This window comes from Oreochromis niloticus, linkage group LG19 (assembly GCF_001858045.2).
Source record: "Oreochromis niloticus isolate F11D_XX linkage group LG19, O_niloticus_UMD_NMBU, whole genome shotgun sequence".
Lineage (NCBI taxonomy): Eukaryota > Metazoa > Chordata > Actinopteri > Cichliformes > Cichlidae > Oreochromis > Oreochromis niloticus.
This window is the reverse complement of record NC_031983.2, coordinates 2,114,592-2,128,692: the sequence shown is the minus strand read 5'-3', so window position 1 is coordinate 2,128,692 and position 14,101 is coordinate 2,114,592.

Below are 14,101 nucleotides of genomic sequence, written 5' to 3'. Positions count from 1 at the left end.
ATCTTGTTCTAACCACCACACACAAGTTAGTAAATCTGAGTCATTCTGAGGCAAGTCTTGTGCAAACAATTTGCATATTATCTGCATACTGCCCCGCCCCAATTTTTCTATATAAGGAGATACATCTACCTCCAGGTGGAGACAGAAAAAGACAGAAGCCTGCATCTCTACAGCAAAAAACAACATTAAAGTCTGACTGTAGTCTGTGTCTGAGGTCCAAGGAGGAAGCCAGAAGAGGCACAGCTTTCCAAAAATAACAGTCTAAAAAAATAAAGAAAAAGTGATATGGACGTGAATATCATTTCAACACGTAATCAAAGTTGATAAACTGAGAAGTACTAACAGACTACAAGAAAAAGGAGACAACAGGTGGAGGACAAGGCACACGTGATCTGTCAACCTCAGATGAGAAACTCACTACAAAAAACATCCAGACTCTCCAGCATCCACAGGAGAGTGCCAAGACATTACACTGTGAGTGATGACACAAGTCATTTTTAAAGAATGATAACATTTTAGATGTACCATATTCACCTATTGTCACGAGCTTTGGTTGGTGATGGAAAGAATGAGATTGCAAATACAAACAGCAGATTTGAGCTTCCTCTGTAGGGTGGCTGTACTTTCCCTTAGCGGTACTGTTTTGTTTTATTTGCATGAAAAGTGCAAAAAGAGAAAACTTGAAACAGTAATAAATTCTGGCCTCCCAAAACTACTGATGACAAAAAGTTGAACTTACATCTGGCATAAAACTAACACATTTCATAAGAACGTGGACATACATAGAGTTAAGGTAGTGCTAGGGTGATGGCATTGGGCTAACTTGTTGCTTCAGGACCTGGTTGACTTGGATGTCTTAGGAACAGATTTTGGAGCAGTCTAGTTAAAGTCCAGATTGAAATTGGTTTGAGATGCTTTGGGAAGACCTTAAATATACTGTTCATGCCACGGTCCTCTAGTCCTCCCAAGCTGGCTTGCCCTTTTTCTAGCTTTTCTCTCACTCTCTGTCCATATGAGTGTGTTTTTGTTTCTTAATGGCTTGTTTTCAGAAGGCGGCTCCTTCATTGTGGTTCTCCACTCTCCTGATGAGGCAGGATTGATTTACTGATTAGGCTGATTTACTCACCTGTGGCTCATGTGTAATCTATGAATTCTTTAGTCTTCTTAAGGCTGAAAGTTTTCCTCAGTTGCCACCAGGTCATTGCTTCAGCTGTGATAACGTCAGCAGTAGCCTTGCTGTCAGTTTCATGTTTGGTCCTTCCTGGATTATTTCTCTGTGTTTCTGTACAGGCTGCTTAGTGTAAAGGAGGCCTTCCAAGCCAGTGGTAGATGCCGTGTATGTGTCTAGTGAGCACCTGTGATCCAGCCTGCCTCAGCCCTGCTCACTAGCCTCCATTCAGTCTACTCACTTGTTTAATAAACTTTGATTCTTGTATGTCCTGCGAGTGAGTCCTCGCAAACTTGGTGTCATGACAGTTAACAATCAAAAATCCTTGAATGTGGTCAAATTAACTTAAAAGACAAATCAGTGCGCTCAAACTGGGTCACATTTTCTCCACAGCTATGTAAAAAGTTATTACCAATGCTTTATTGGCATTCTCGTTACCAAAGGGTGCACAACAAATTACTATTTTTAGGGGGCAGTTACTTTCCTACATAGGGCCAGGTAGGTTTTGATAGCTATTTTCCCTTAATAATGCAATCATCATTTAAAACAGCATTTTTTAATTTACTTTATTTCTTGTCTAATAATAAAAATTGTTTGATGATCTGAAATAAATGTTCTAAAAGTATAGGAAATGTGCAAAAACATCCCCAAAAAACAGGAAAGAAAAAATATAGGTAGATAGAGCTGAGCAAGGAGTATAGCCCTGCACACTTGAGAATTCAATTAAATATTGTTATGGTTTGCTTCTGGCAGGACCCAAAGAATAGATTTGGAGCAAAGTTCTACTGAAAAATTAAGAATTCTCAGTGAACCTGTAACTGGGAGTTACAATTGACCTCAACTGAGAAGGAATCACAATAGCTCTGCCAGAGAAGAGAGTTTAATTTAGTAAACATCCAAGAGGTAGCTATTGTAGTGTTTAGTTGTAGATTAACCTGATTTTGTCATACTTAATATATAAGGTCAGCTGAGTGTGGAGAAAGTACACATTCAGCAAGAGAGTTCCAGACAGCTGACAGGTGGAGAGCAGGTTATGAATAGGCAAGTGAATGTTCTTGCTGCAGCAGGTAGCTGAGTTAAAGGAGGCATCAACCGGGTACATGCAAGTGATGTTCCAAACAGACAAGTTAGGTTTTCAAGTGAAAAACTGAAAAAGGGCAATACAAGAATGCAAGAAGAAACACAAGGTGAGTATTAAGGGAGACCAGACACACAGCAAAAGGAGCGAGGATTTCACTACTTCACATGCAGGTTTGGAATTTTTTTCCCCTTAATAATAAACACCTTCATTTAGAAACTGCATTTTGTGTTTACTTGTGTTATCTTTGTCTAATAGTTAAATTGGTTTTATCTGAAACATTTCGTGCGATAAGCATGCGAAAAAGGAGGGAATCAAAAAGGGGGCAAACACTTTTTCACACCACTATATTTAACATGTAAGCTTTTCACATAGTGGTAGGCATGATAAGACAGCCATTTTCAGGTGGTGGAGAGCAGGGTTTCAATGACAGGAAGTGAAAAGACAGGATATAATTTTTTTTTCTGGAATGCAAAAACAAATTTGAATTGCTACCTTAACGTGGTGGAGGGGTTTGTGTGTCTGGGGTCTTTTGTCCCCTGGTAGGGCCTGCAATGGCAAATTGGTCATGGGTGAGAGACCAGACAAAAAGCAATTCAAAAAACCCCTATGAGCAAAAGACGGAGGGAATAGTTCTCCCTGCCTTGGATAGGGTTACCAAGGCACCGCCCTGGAGCCAGGCCTGGGGAGGGTGTCCGAAGCGAGCGTCTGGTGGCTGGGCCTCTGTCCATGGGGCCTGGACAGGCACACCCTCCTGTAGGCCCACCACCCACACAAGGCACTGTAGGGATTGTTTGTTGTCTGGACTGCCAGACTGGGGTGGTGGTCCCCATTTTTAAGAAGGGGGACAGCCTCCCTGGGAAAGTCTATGCCAGGGTGCTGGAAAGGAGAGTCCATCCATTAGTCGAACCTCAAATACAGGACGAACAATACGGTTTTCATCCTGGTCACGGAACACTGGACCAGCTCTTTATCCTCTCGAGGATACTTGACCATGGGAGTTTGCCCAACCAGTCTACATGTGTTTTGTGGACTTGGAGAAGGCATTTGACCGTGTCCCTGGGGGTGTCCTGTGGGAGGTGCTGCGGGAGTATGGGGTGTCTGGCCCATTGCTATGGGCCATTCAATTTCTATACAACTGTTGCAAGAGCTTGGTTCACATAGCCAATAATAAGTCAGACTCATTCCCGGTGGTTGATGGGCTCTGCCAGGGCTGCGCTTTGTCACCAATTCTGTTCATAACGTTTATGAAAAATAATTTCCCCTAGGGATCAATAAAGTATTCTGATTCTGATTCGATTTCTTTATGATTTCTAGGCACAGTCAAGTGGCGGAGGGCTTTCACTTAAGTGGCCTCCAGCTCGCACTGGAACGGTTCGCAGCCGAGTGTGAAGCGGCGGGAATGAGGATCAGCAGCTCCAAATCTGAGGCCATGGTTCTCAGCCCTAAAAGGGTGGAGTGCCCACTCCGGGTCAGGGACGAGTTCCTGCCCAAGTGGGGCAGAGCCAGGACACGCTGGAGAGATTATATCTCTCAGCTAGCCTGGGAACGCCTTGGTGTTCCCCCGGACAAGCTAGAGGAGGTGGCTGGGGGCATGAAGGTCTGGCCTTCTCTGCTTAGGCTGCTGCCCCTGCGATCTGGCCCCGGATAAGTGGGCGGAAGAAGATGGATGGATGGATGGATGGATGAATGGACGGATGGATGGATGGATGGATGGATGGATGAATGGATGGATGGATGGATCTATCTATGTCACTACCCTCATCTACGCAGCAAAAGACTCATTGCCCCGAAATGCAGAACTGACCGCCACAGTAAATCCTTTGTGCCGGTGGCAATAAGACTGTATAACTCTTCCTCACTCTGTAGGTGATTTTCCTGAGACTATTACCAATGTTATTCTGTTCCCTTTCAGACCGTGCAATATTACCCAACAGTACCTTATTGAATATTTCTTTCATCCCCCCATCATATGCTGCTACTCCCTTTATTCTATTGCACAATACTATGTCACTTTCTAGAATCGCCTGCACTGATAGTTATTTATTCTCCAGGATATAGTCATATATATTACTTCGTTAGAGTTATTTGATACTATGTCTTGCACTATCCTACTGTATATTACTGTATACTACTATTCTTATTGTATATATTGTATATCTTATTCATCTGTTCCTCTGTCTCTCCTGCTGCTTTGAGCATGTACATGACAAAAGAATTTCCCTCGGGATAAATAAAGTTATTCTTATTCTTATTCTTATTCTTATTGTCATGAGCTTTGGGTAGTGACCGAAAGAACAAGATCGCGGATACGAGAGGCAGAAATGAGCTTCCTCCGAAGGGTGGCTGGCCTCTCCCTTAGAGATAGGGTGAGGAGTTCGCCGATCTGGCAGGGGCTCAGAGTACAGCTGCTGCTCCTCCACATCAAAAGGAGTCAATTGAGGTGATTTGACCATCTGACAAGGATGCCTCCTGAGCGCCTCCTGGGTGAGGTGTTCCGGGCATGCCCCACCGGGAGTAGGCCCCAGGGCAGAGCCAGGACACGCTGGAGAGATTATATCTCTCGGCTGCCCTGGGAACACGTTGGTGTTCCCCCAGACAAGCTAGAGGAGGCGGCTGGGAAGAGGGAGGTTTGGGCCCCTCTCTGCTTGGGCTGCTGCCCCACGACGCAGCCCCAAGAAGTGGAACAAGATGGATGGATGGATGGATGAATACTAACAATTTTCTATGTTACAGAAAGGTGAAGAAACAAAAAAGGCCTAAAGAGAAAAATAGGCTAGCTGGAAAAACAACAGATTTGGAGAAATTCTTCATTCTAAACTGCAAGGTGTGTAGAGAGCCCTCTTATCAAGACTGACTAATTGCATTTGCACAGTGATTGTGCAGGGAAAAATGTTATATGGGTTGCAGGAGAGGGGAACTAATATCTCTAAAACAGGGATGTATAACACTTCTATAGACACTTCAGACTAAGATAAAGGGGAGGGGGTTTTTTAGGGTTTTTTTTATTACTCTTTGAAAGAAATGCTTGCCCTTGAATTTTCCTCCCTTTCTGAACTCCTTAGCAAGAACCTTTTTATACAAGTTACTGTATGTCAAGGTTGACAACTTGTGTTTCCTGCTTGGGTGGGTTGGCGATAAGGCATTTAAGAAATTTTGAAAGAGAATATATTCTCTCATCTGCAGGCATAATATTTGTCATAAGAGTCTCCCTTGCTAGGGTGAGTCGTCTACCAATCGGAAGGTCAGTGGTTTGCTTCCTGGCTACTCCATTCTGCATGTTAAAGTATACTTGGGCAAGATGCCTGTCATGGTCCCATGTCCCAGCATGTTCAGTTTTGTTTTGCTTTTGTAAGCCAATTGTCATCGTCACCAGCCTCCCCACTTAACTGTGTGGCTAAGGTTCAGTTGACCCTGGATCATTGAGTTTACTCGTTAGTACAACTCCGGTTTTCTAGTGAAAACCTCTTGTGTTTTTTCTCACTAGGAGTTGGGAACAGAGTTTGTCACGAGATTTGGAGTTGCTGTTTCACGATTGATGCCATGGACATGAGCACTATGTGGGATTTTGGGAAAATCGCCACAGGAGCCACAGTGCTGGGATTGTCACATTGTTGTTCACTTTTTACCACTGTAAATAAATTCACTGTCTTTGTTTGGAAGAGTCCGCTTTTTACCTCAGACATGACATTTTATTTCTGGGAGATCATCCGTAGTTATTGGTCTATTTAGGTATAGGAAAAAAAGAAATCAAATTTTACCTAACCTTGCACAAATGAAACACCCACGATCGTCTCTGCTGCTCTCACTACTCGTAGCTTTTTCTGGCAGGACCCAGTGGAGGAGCCATACCACACAGTGATGAAGCTGGTAAAGATCTTCTGAACAGTGCCTCTGTAGAAGGTGCTAATAATGGGGGTTGAGGCGCTTGCTCTCCTCAGTTTGCGGAAAAAGTAGAGTCGCTGTTGGGATTTCCTGACCCATGAAGCTGTGTTTTTTGACCAGGAGAGGTCTTCTGAGATATGCACACCCAGGAACTTGGTGCTGCTTACCCTCTACACACCAGCACCATTGATGGTTAGTGGGGTGTGCAGGGTGTGCTTTCTCCTGATGCCTATGATGATCTCCTTAGTCTTCTCCACATTCAGGGACAGGTTGTTGTTGCTGCACCACTCGGACAGATGTTTAACTTCACTGTAGTAGGTCTCATCATTGTTGCTGATGTGACCAACCACAGTTGTGGCATCTGCACATTTGATGAAAAGGTTGGGCCTGTACTGATCTCCTGGTGCTTAATCCCCAGCAGATCCAATTTGTGAATGAGCTGCTGGGGAATGATCGTGTTGAATGCTGAACTGAAGTATATGAACAACACTCTAACATATGAGTCTCTAGTGTCCAGATGTGTGAGGGCTGAGTGAAGTGCAGTTGAAATTGCAACATTGGTTGAGAGATTTGACCAGTATGTGAACTGAAATGGATCCAGGTTGGGGAGAAGAGATGAGGGTGGGCTCTTCTGCGCGAGCGAAGAATTCTTTTAGCTCATCCGGTAGAAAGGTGGAACTGATGGGGGTCTGTGGTGTGGGCTTGTAGATTCAATATTCAAGATTCAAGATTCTTTATTTGTCACATGCATGGTTATACAGATATAACACGCACTGAAATCTGACCTGATACGCTCCTTGACTGTGCAAATAAGAGAGACAGAACACAGTCTGCGATGTAATCTGTTATCTGTAATAGTTTGTATTCCTTACCACACCCTCCGAGTATCTCTGCTGTTGCTAAAGCTTTGCCAAATCCTCCTGGAGTATTGCCTATATGCCTCTGTGAAGTTTGGGAAGCACAGTCTTTGGGTCTGCATGAAAAGCATCTGGGTGGATTGTCTGCTGCTCACTGACATGCTGTGTTTCCTCTTGAACCACCTGAGACATTTCCACTGTGGTAAATGTCTCCGAAGCAGTTCACAGTTCCTTAGTGTAATTCGTAGCCCTTCCACGGATGAAAAGTTTGTGGATTTGCTTCTGGTGATTTTGAGCAGGAGCTCATGACTGTATGAGCGTTTTTGTGAAAAAGAACAAGAGAATGAGCAAAACAAAGACAGTGTTTTGTTGGGACAGAGAGAAGCTGTCACCATGTATCGCGAGTATTACAGCTTTTCTTGATTGATTAAACACATTTCTTGAAACTATGCCTCGTATTCTCAAAACAGTAAACACAAATCCATAACGTCTCACCCAATTTCCCAAACATCGTATTTTCAGGTCAAAATGAAGCTCTACATCCAAAACCATTCACTCTTTCTGAAAAACCGAACTTTGCCCACAGACAAGGCTTCAAAAACACACACACTACAACATAGTTGTACACATTGGTGCAATAAATTAAAAAAATTATTTCCAAAACTGGGAAGTTATGTTGCTTGTGGTTCTCCCCCTCAAAAACCTTTTCACATGATGAACACAAAAGATGCAACCAATTTACTTACAGTGGCACACTTTTATTCATGGACCATACAGTACAATACACACCAAAAACATTATTCCACCTCAGCATCCTGTCTTTGGTCAGGCCAGAGAATCTCATCCACATCACAGGCTATATTGGCCCGAGCCAGGCAGCAGGGGTAAAATCCTCTTGCATGCCTGATCCACCCCTGGCATGCATCTACTGATATGTGTAGGCGGGCCTCTTCCACAGCCTGGAGGAGATGAACATGGACATAAGGTTCTCTGTCGTACACTTTCCACCGCCATGCTGAAAATAACTCCTACTTCTATCGGGTTTAGAAAGGGAGTGTATGCAGGCAGAAAGATGTTAGACAACCTTGGGTTATTGGTAAACCAGTCATTAACCAGAGCAGCGGGTTGGAAGCTGATGTTACCCCAAACAACAAGGAAGTGAGGCTGCTCTGGCTGTGCTGGTTCTCTGTAGTCCCGCTGGAACATATGTTGTCTTAGACCATCAAGAAAAGCAAGGAGAAGCATGGTGTTATAGGGTCCTAGAATGGCATGGTGGTGGAGTACCCCTCGTTGGCTGATGGCTGCGGACATAGTGACATTCTCTCGACGCTGACCAACGACATTTACAATAGCCCAATGGCCAATTATGTTCCTCCCCCTTCTCCTCCTTTTGCTTCACACAATATCAAAACTCATACCTGAACATATTCCACTCGTGGTTTTTCACTCTGTCAGCGTTTCGTTCAAAAGAGGCGCGGTATGCCTGTTGCATCCGGAATTGGTTCTTTTGGAGGATGCGGTCAATTGTGGAGATGATCATCATTTATCCCTCAAAAATGATGATCATCCTCAGTCACTCTCCTTTGAATCTCCCGCAGGTGGATTATATTATTGGCAATTACCATGTTTACAAGCTCCGTCTCTTGCTCCTCCGACAAAAGCCTTAACATGCCTCTACCAGGTAGTGGTCTCTGTGTCCTACAAAAATAGAAACACTCATTTTCTGTAACTGTCAAACATTCTTTTTACAGGACAAAAATGGAAACATACTGAAACTCAAGAAACTTGAGTTTCTCCTCCTTATTGAGCTCAAGCTGTGTTGACTTAAGTTAACATTACTGAATGCTATTGCTTTCTAAATGACCACATGGTGTAAGCACTGAAAAATGTAGGGATTAGTGTGTAGAGTTTTGCAGTAACAGTTCACCACATCTGACTCATGTGTTAAAGCAGGGGAATAGTGTTTATAGATCAGGGAAATGGGTGTGCTGTCATGATCCTGGGTCCGTTTGACCCAGCGTTTTGTGTTTTTCTATTTAGTGTGATTTTTGGTTCTGTTCTTCCTCCATTTAGTGTTTACTCTGTTCGGCCCGTGTGTGTCCTTGTATGTGCAGTTCCTGTTTTATTGTGAAGGTCTGTGTCTTATGTCAGTGTGTTCTGTTTACGTTTTCCCCTGCCTCGTCAGTTGTGATGTCTTCCAGGTGTGTTCCCCTCCTGTTTCCCTTCCCCTGATTCCTGGCGTGTGTATTTATAGTGTGTGTTCACTCGTCCTCGTTGCTGGTTCGTCTGTGTTGTTTTCCCTCGGTCTCCCTGCGTCTCTCCATGTATATTTCCCCGGACCTCCCTGCATCTTCGTTTCTGGTTTGTTTTGTTAGTTTTACCCAGTTTAGGTTTTCCTGTTCATGTCACCTGCCATTTCTGTTGATTTGCACTCCCGTCAATAAATATTCACCTGCACCTGAGCTGCTGCTTCTGGTCCTAAATAATTCCCACACGGCTTGCACCTGCAAACCGTGACAGCACGAACCAGCCAGCATAGACCCAGCAGCTTGCGACCCTTCGGAGGAGCTACGGGATGACATCATTTTCTCCGTTGAGAATCTTCTCAGCCTGTGGTTGGAACATCCCCCGGAGGAGCTTCGTCGCGCTTTGGAAACACGCCTACAGCGGCTCTTCTCTGGTGTTCCGTGGCTGTTTGGCTCGCTCTCTCCGACCATTCAGGCCTTCCTTCAGCACACACCTCACCTGCTCTCTGCCACTCCTGCCTCGCTGCCCGACTCGCCGGATGTGATCTTGCCTGGCCCGTCGGAGCCGTCGGTGGGGAGGAAACGTCGATCGCGCCGCCGGCGCGCCACCCCACAGCCGGACATCCGGACTTTTAATTCGCCGGCTGTGGTGAGTGAGGACTCTTTTTCGGGCTGTGTGACTGTTCATTCTGGGGCTGTCTTCTGTGCGGCAGATGATTATGAGAACAGCTCATCGCCTGCTCAGCAGCCGCTCTCAGCTCAGTTTTCTGGTGTCACTCCACCGCTGCTTTCAGAAGTCAGGCCCTGCAGGAGGAGCAAGCAGTGGCGAAAGAAGGATTATGTGGTGGAAGACACTGGGCTTACTCCGCTGCAATCCTTTGCTTTGTTTTTGGGACTTCCACGTTCGGAGCTACACAAACTTCCCACCTCCTCGTCCCAGCCTCGCTCCGCCACTCCTCCCCAGCCTCCAGTAGCTGCCCAGCCTCCAGTAGCTCAGTTAGCTGCCCCGCAGCCGCTCTCAGCTCAGTTAGCTGCCCCGCAGCCGCCCTCAGCTCAGTTAGCTGCCCCGCAGCAGTCTCCAGTGCTCCCAGCTTCACCCTCAGTGCAGTCTCCAGTGCTCCCAGCTTCACCCTCAGTGCAGTCTCCAGTGCTCCCAGCTTCACCCTCAGTGCAGTCTCCAGTGCTCCCAGCTTCACCCTCAGTGCAGTCTCCAGTGCTCCCAGCTTCACCCTCAGTGCAGTCCCCAGTGCCGCCTGTAGTCCAGGCCCCAGTGCCGCCTGTAGTCCAGTCTCCAGTGCCTCCAGTGTCACTTTCTGTTCAGTCCCCAGTGCCTCCAGTGTCACTTTCTGTTCAGTCCCCAGTGCCTCCAGTGTCACTTTCAGTTCAGTCTCCAGTGCCGCCTGTAGGTCAGGCCCCTGTGCCTCCAGTGTCACCGTTACTTGCAGTTCAGGTTCCAGTATTACCAGATTCACCCGTTCACTCCATGCAGGGAGAAGGCTTTATGTCTACGCAGTGTACTTTTCAGGGTTTAGCCGCCGTTGGCACAGTTAGCCACTCCAGGGCTTCCCCAGAGGCTGGGTCTCAGTCCCCAGCCGATTCTGGACCCCTGAGGATTGAGCAGCCCCCTGGGAACCACTTCATGTCAGCGTTGCCTGGGGAGAGCCAGTGCTCAGTGCATTGTCAGTCGCCACTGTGTCAGCTAGTGGCCTCCATGACTGCTGGCTTGGTCATGGCTTCTGCTGGAGGGTCCGAGGGACCGCTCCGGCCTTCATCTCGTGTCTCCGCTGGAGGGTCCGAGGGACCGCTCCGGCCTTCATCTCGTGTCTCCGCTGGAGGGTCCGAGGGACCGCTCCGGCCTTCGTCTCGTGTCTCCGCTAGAGGGTCCGAGGGATCCGTCCAGCCTTCGTCTGCTGTTGTCGCTGGAGGGTCCGAGGGATCCGTCCAGCCTGCGGCACCTTCGTCTCCGGCTTCCACGCCGCCGCCTGCAGCGCCTCCGTCTCCGGCTTCCACGCCGCCGCCTGCAGCGCCTCCATCTCCAGCTTCCACGCCACCGCCTGCAGCACCACTGCCTCCGGCTTCCACGCCGCCGCCAGCTGCAGCCTCACCATCCACGCCAGCTGCAACCTCATCAGCTACGCCTGCAGCAGCCTCATCAGCCACGCCTGCGGCAGCCTCTGGGTCTTCACCCTTGCCTGCGGCAGCCTCCGGGTCTTCACCCTCGCCTGCGGCAGCCTCCGTGTCTTCACCCTCGCCTGCGGCAGCCTCCGTGTCTTCACCCTCGCCTGCGGCCGCCCCGTCTGGTCCAGCCTCCGAGTCTTCAGCGTCGTCTGGTCCAGCCTCCGAGTCTTCAGCCCCGTCTGGTCCAGCCTCCGAGTCTTCAGCCCCGTCTGGTCCAGCCTCCGAGTCTTCAGCCCCGTCTGGTCCAGCCTCCGTGTCTTCAGCCCCGTCTGGTCCAGCCTCCGTGTCTTCGCCTTCAGCTAAGTGTTTATAGATCCGGCCACTTTCCAGGCCACTGGCCAGGCGCCATCACCGTCGTGGGCGGCCCCCAGACTCCCTTCGCCTGAGTCGCCACCATTGCCTTCCGCACGGTCGGCCTCCGGACCAGCTCCATCACCTCGTTCGCCAACGACGACGCCATTGCCGTCCTCACGGTCGGCCCCTGAACTGCTTCCACGTGGCCGCCACTGCCTTCCGCACGGCCAGCCCCCTGAACTGTTTGGGCCCCGGTGCTGTCGGCCCCCTGGCCGGCCCCCTGAACTGCTTCCACGTGGCCGCCGCTGCCTTCCGCACGGCCGGCCCCCTGAACTGTCTGGGCTCCAGTGCTGTCGGCCCCCTGGCCGGCCCCCTGAACTGTGTCACGTTGCCGTCCTCACGGCCAGCCCCCTGAGGTGTTCTGTTTTCCTGTGCTCTGGTGTGTTTCTTTTCTTTTGGTTTTGGACTCGTGTTTTGTTTTTGGTTTTTTTGACTTTCTAGTGCTTCTGTTTTTTTTGTTTTTGTTTGCTTCGAGCCCTCCTTCCTGGGCCCCCGCCGCCCGCCCTGGTCGGGTTGTTTTCTGTTTTTCTGGCTGTTTTGTTTTCTTGTTGGGCTGTCTGGGGCCAGCCTTTGCCGGGGGGGTACTGTCATGATCCTGGGTCCGTTTGACCCAGCGTTTTGTGTTTTTCTATTTAGTGTGATTTTTGGTTCTGTTCTTCCTCCATTTAGTGTTTACTCTGTTCGGCCCGTGTGTGTCCTTGTATGTGTAGTTCCTGTTTTATTGTGAAGGTCTGTGTCTTATGTCAGTGTGTTCTGTTTACGTTTTCCCCTGCCTCGTCAGTTGTGATGTCTTCCAGGTGTGTTCCCCTCCTGTTTCCCTTCCCCTGATTCCTGGCGTGTGTATTTATAGTGTGTGTTACCTCATCCTCGTTGCTGGTTCGTCTGTGTTGTTTTCCCTCGGTCTCCCTGCGTTTCTCCATGTATATTTCCCCGGACCTCCCTGCATCTTCGTTTCTGGTTTGTTTTGTTAGTTTTACCCAGTTTAGGTTTTCCTGTTCATGTCACCTGCCATTTCTGTTGATTTGCACTCCCGTCAATAAATATTCACCTGCACCTGAGCTGCTGCTTCTGGTCCTAAATAATTCCCACACGGCTTGCACCTGCAAACCGTGACATGTGCTTTTTGAAAAATAGCATTATGGTTTTGAAATTTTAGTTCGAAAGATTGGTTATAGTGTTTAAGCAATCGAGAAAAAACTGTAATGTGTGTGAATGTTAGAAAGCACATAGAGCACAGAAAAAAGTATAAAAACGTATTTAGAATTTATTTATTTAAAAGGGACAGTGCAGTTTAACATAGTTCAAGTGCAAGACATGAAAGTGATGAAACGCACATAGGTTTATAGCTACTGCTAATTTTCAACAATTGTCCCGTGTTGGGCTTACAATCTAAATAGGTACATTTTACAATAAAACATACATTTTCATTTGTGTTAATGAAGCAATTTGTGTAAAGTGCTTTGAGTGCTCAGAGTAGAAAGGTGCTATATAAGAACCAGTCTGTTTACCTTTTAAAAGCACAGTATGACACGGACCTCCAAAATACATTGTTGTATATCTCAGGAACAAATTAACCTTACTAGTCAATGCACTGTTCTGCTATCGGCACTTACTTGTTGGACACATGATATCACCCACTGCTAGATTCAGACTCACAGTTCTGGCGTCAGCTTAAATTTGTAGTCTGTAATGTGTAACTTAGCTGAGCAGCTGTGTGTTTAACATTTATTCTATAAGCACATTAATACACACACTTCAAATCCACATCATGACGTTATACAATTCAAAAGCTCAGATGCTTCTCCATCTCTTGCTCCCTTACACTCACTCTAGTTATCTTTGGTGTAATACTTATTGGCCACTTTAATGATTCATTTTGTGTATGGCCCCATTTTGTGTTTGTTTTTTAAATAGTAAATGCTTGCATTTCATGTGTAATTTGAACCTGATGCGGCTTAAAAAAGACTTCCAGTCTTTTACTTCCAGTGAGGAACACAGCTTGTTAATTTCATACTGATATTGGATCAGTACTTGGTATAAGCATGTTTATCAACCATCAGATTTGAAAGTCACAGATTTCAATCATTACATCCTGTGTGACCATCAAAATGTGAACAAATCAAGATGAAAATTGTTGTGTCAACTTCCCATCCCTTGTATGGCTCAAGTTCCCAGTATTCCATGAATGCATTAACTAGAATGTTCTACAGCACAAACCTCCATATCAAAGCCAGATGTTTACTCAGTAAACAGGTCATAGGCCACTATTAGTGTAAAAACAGACATTGACTGACTGCGCTGGTCTATCAAGTACTCACCAAAATGTCTACCGTTG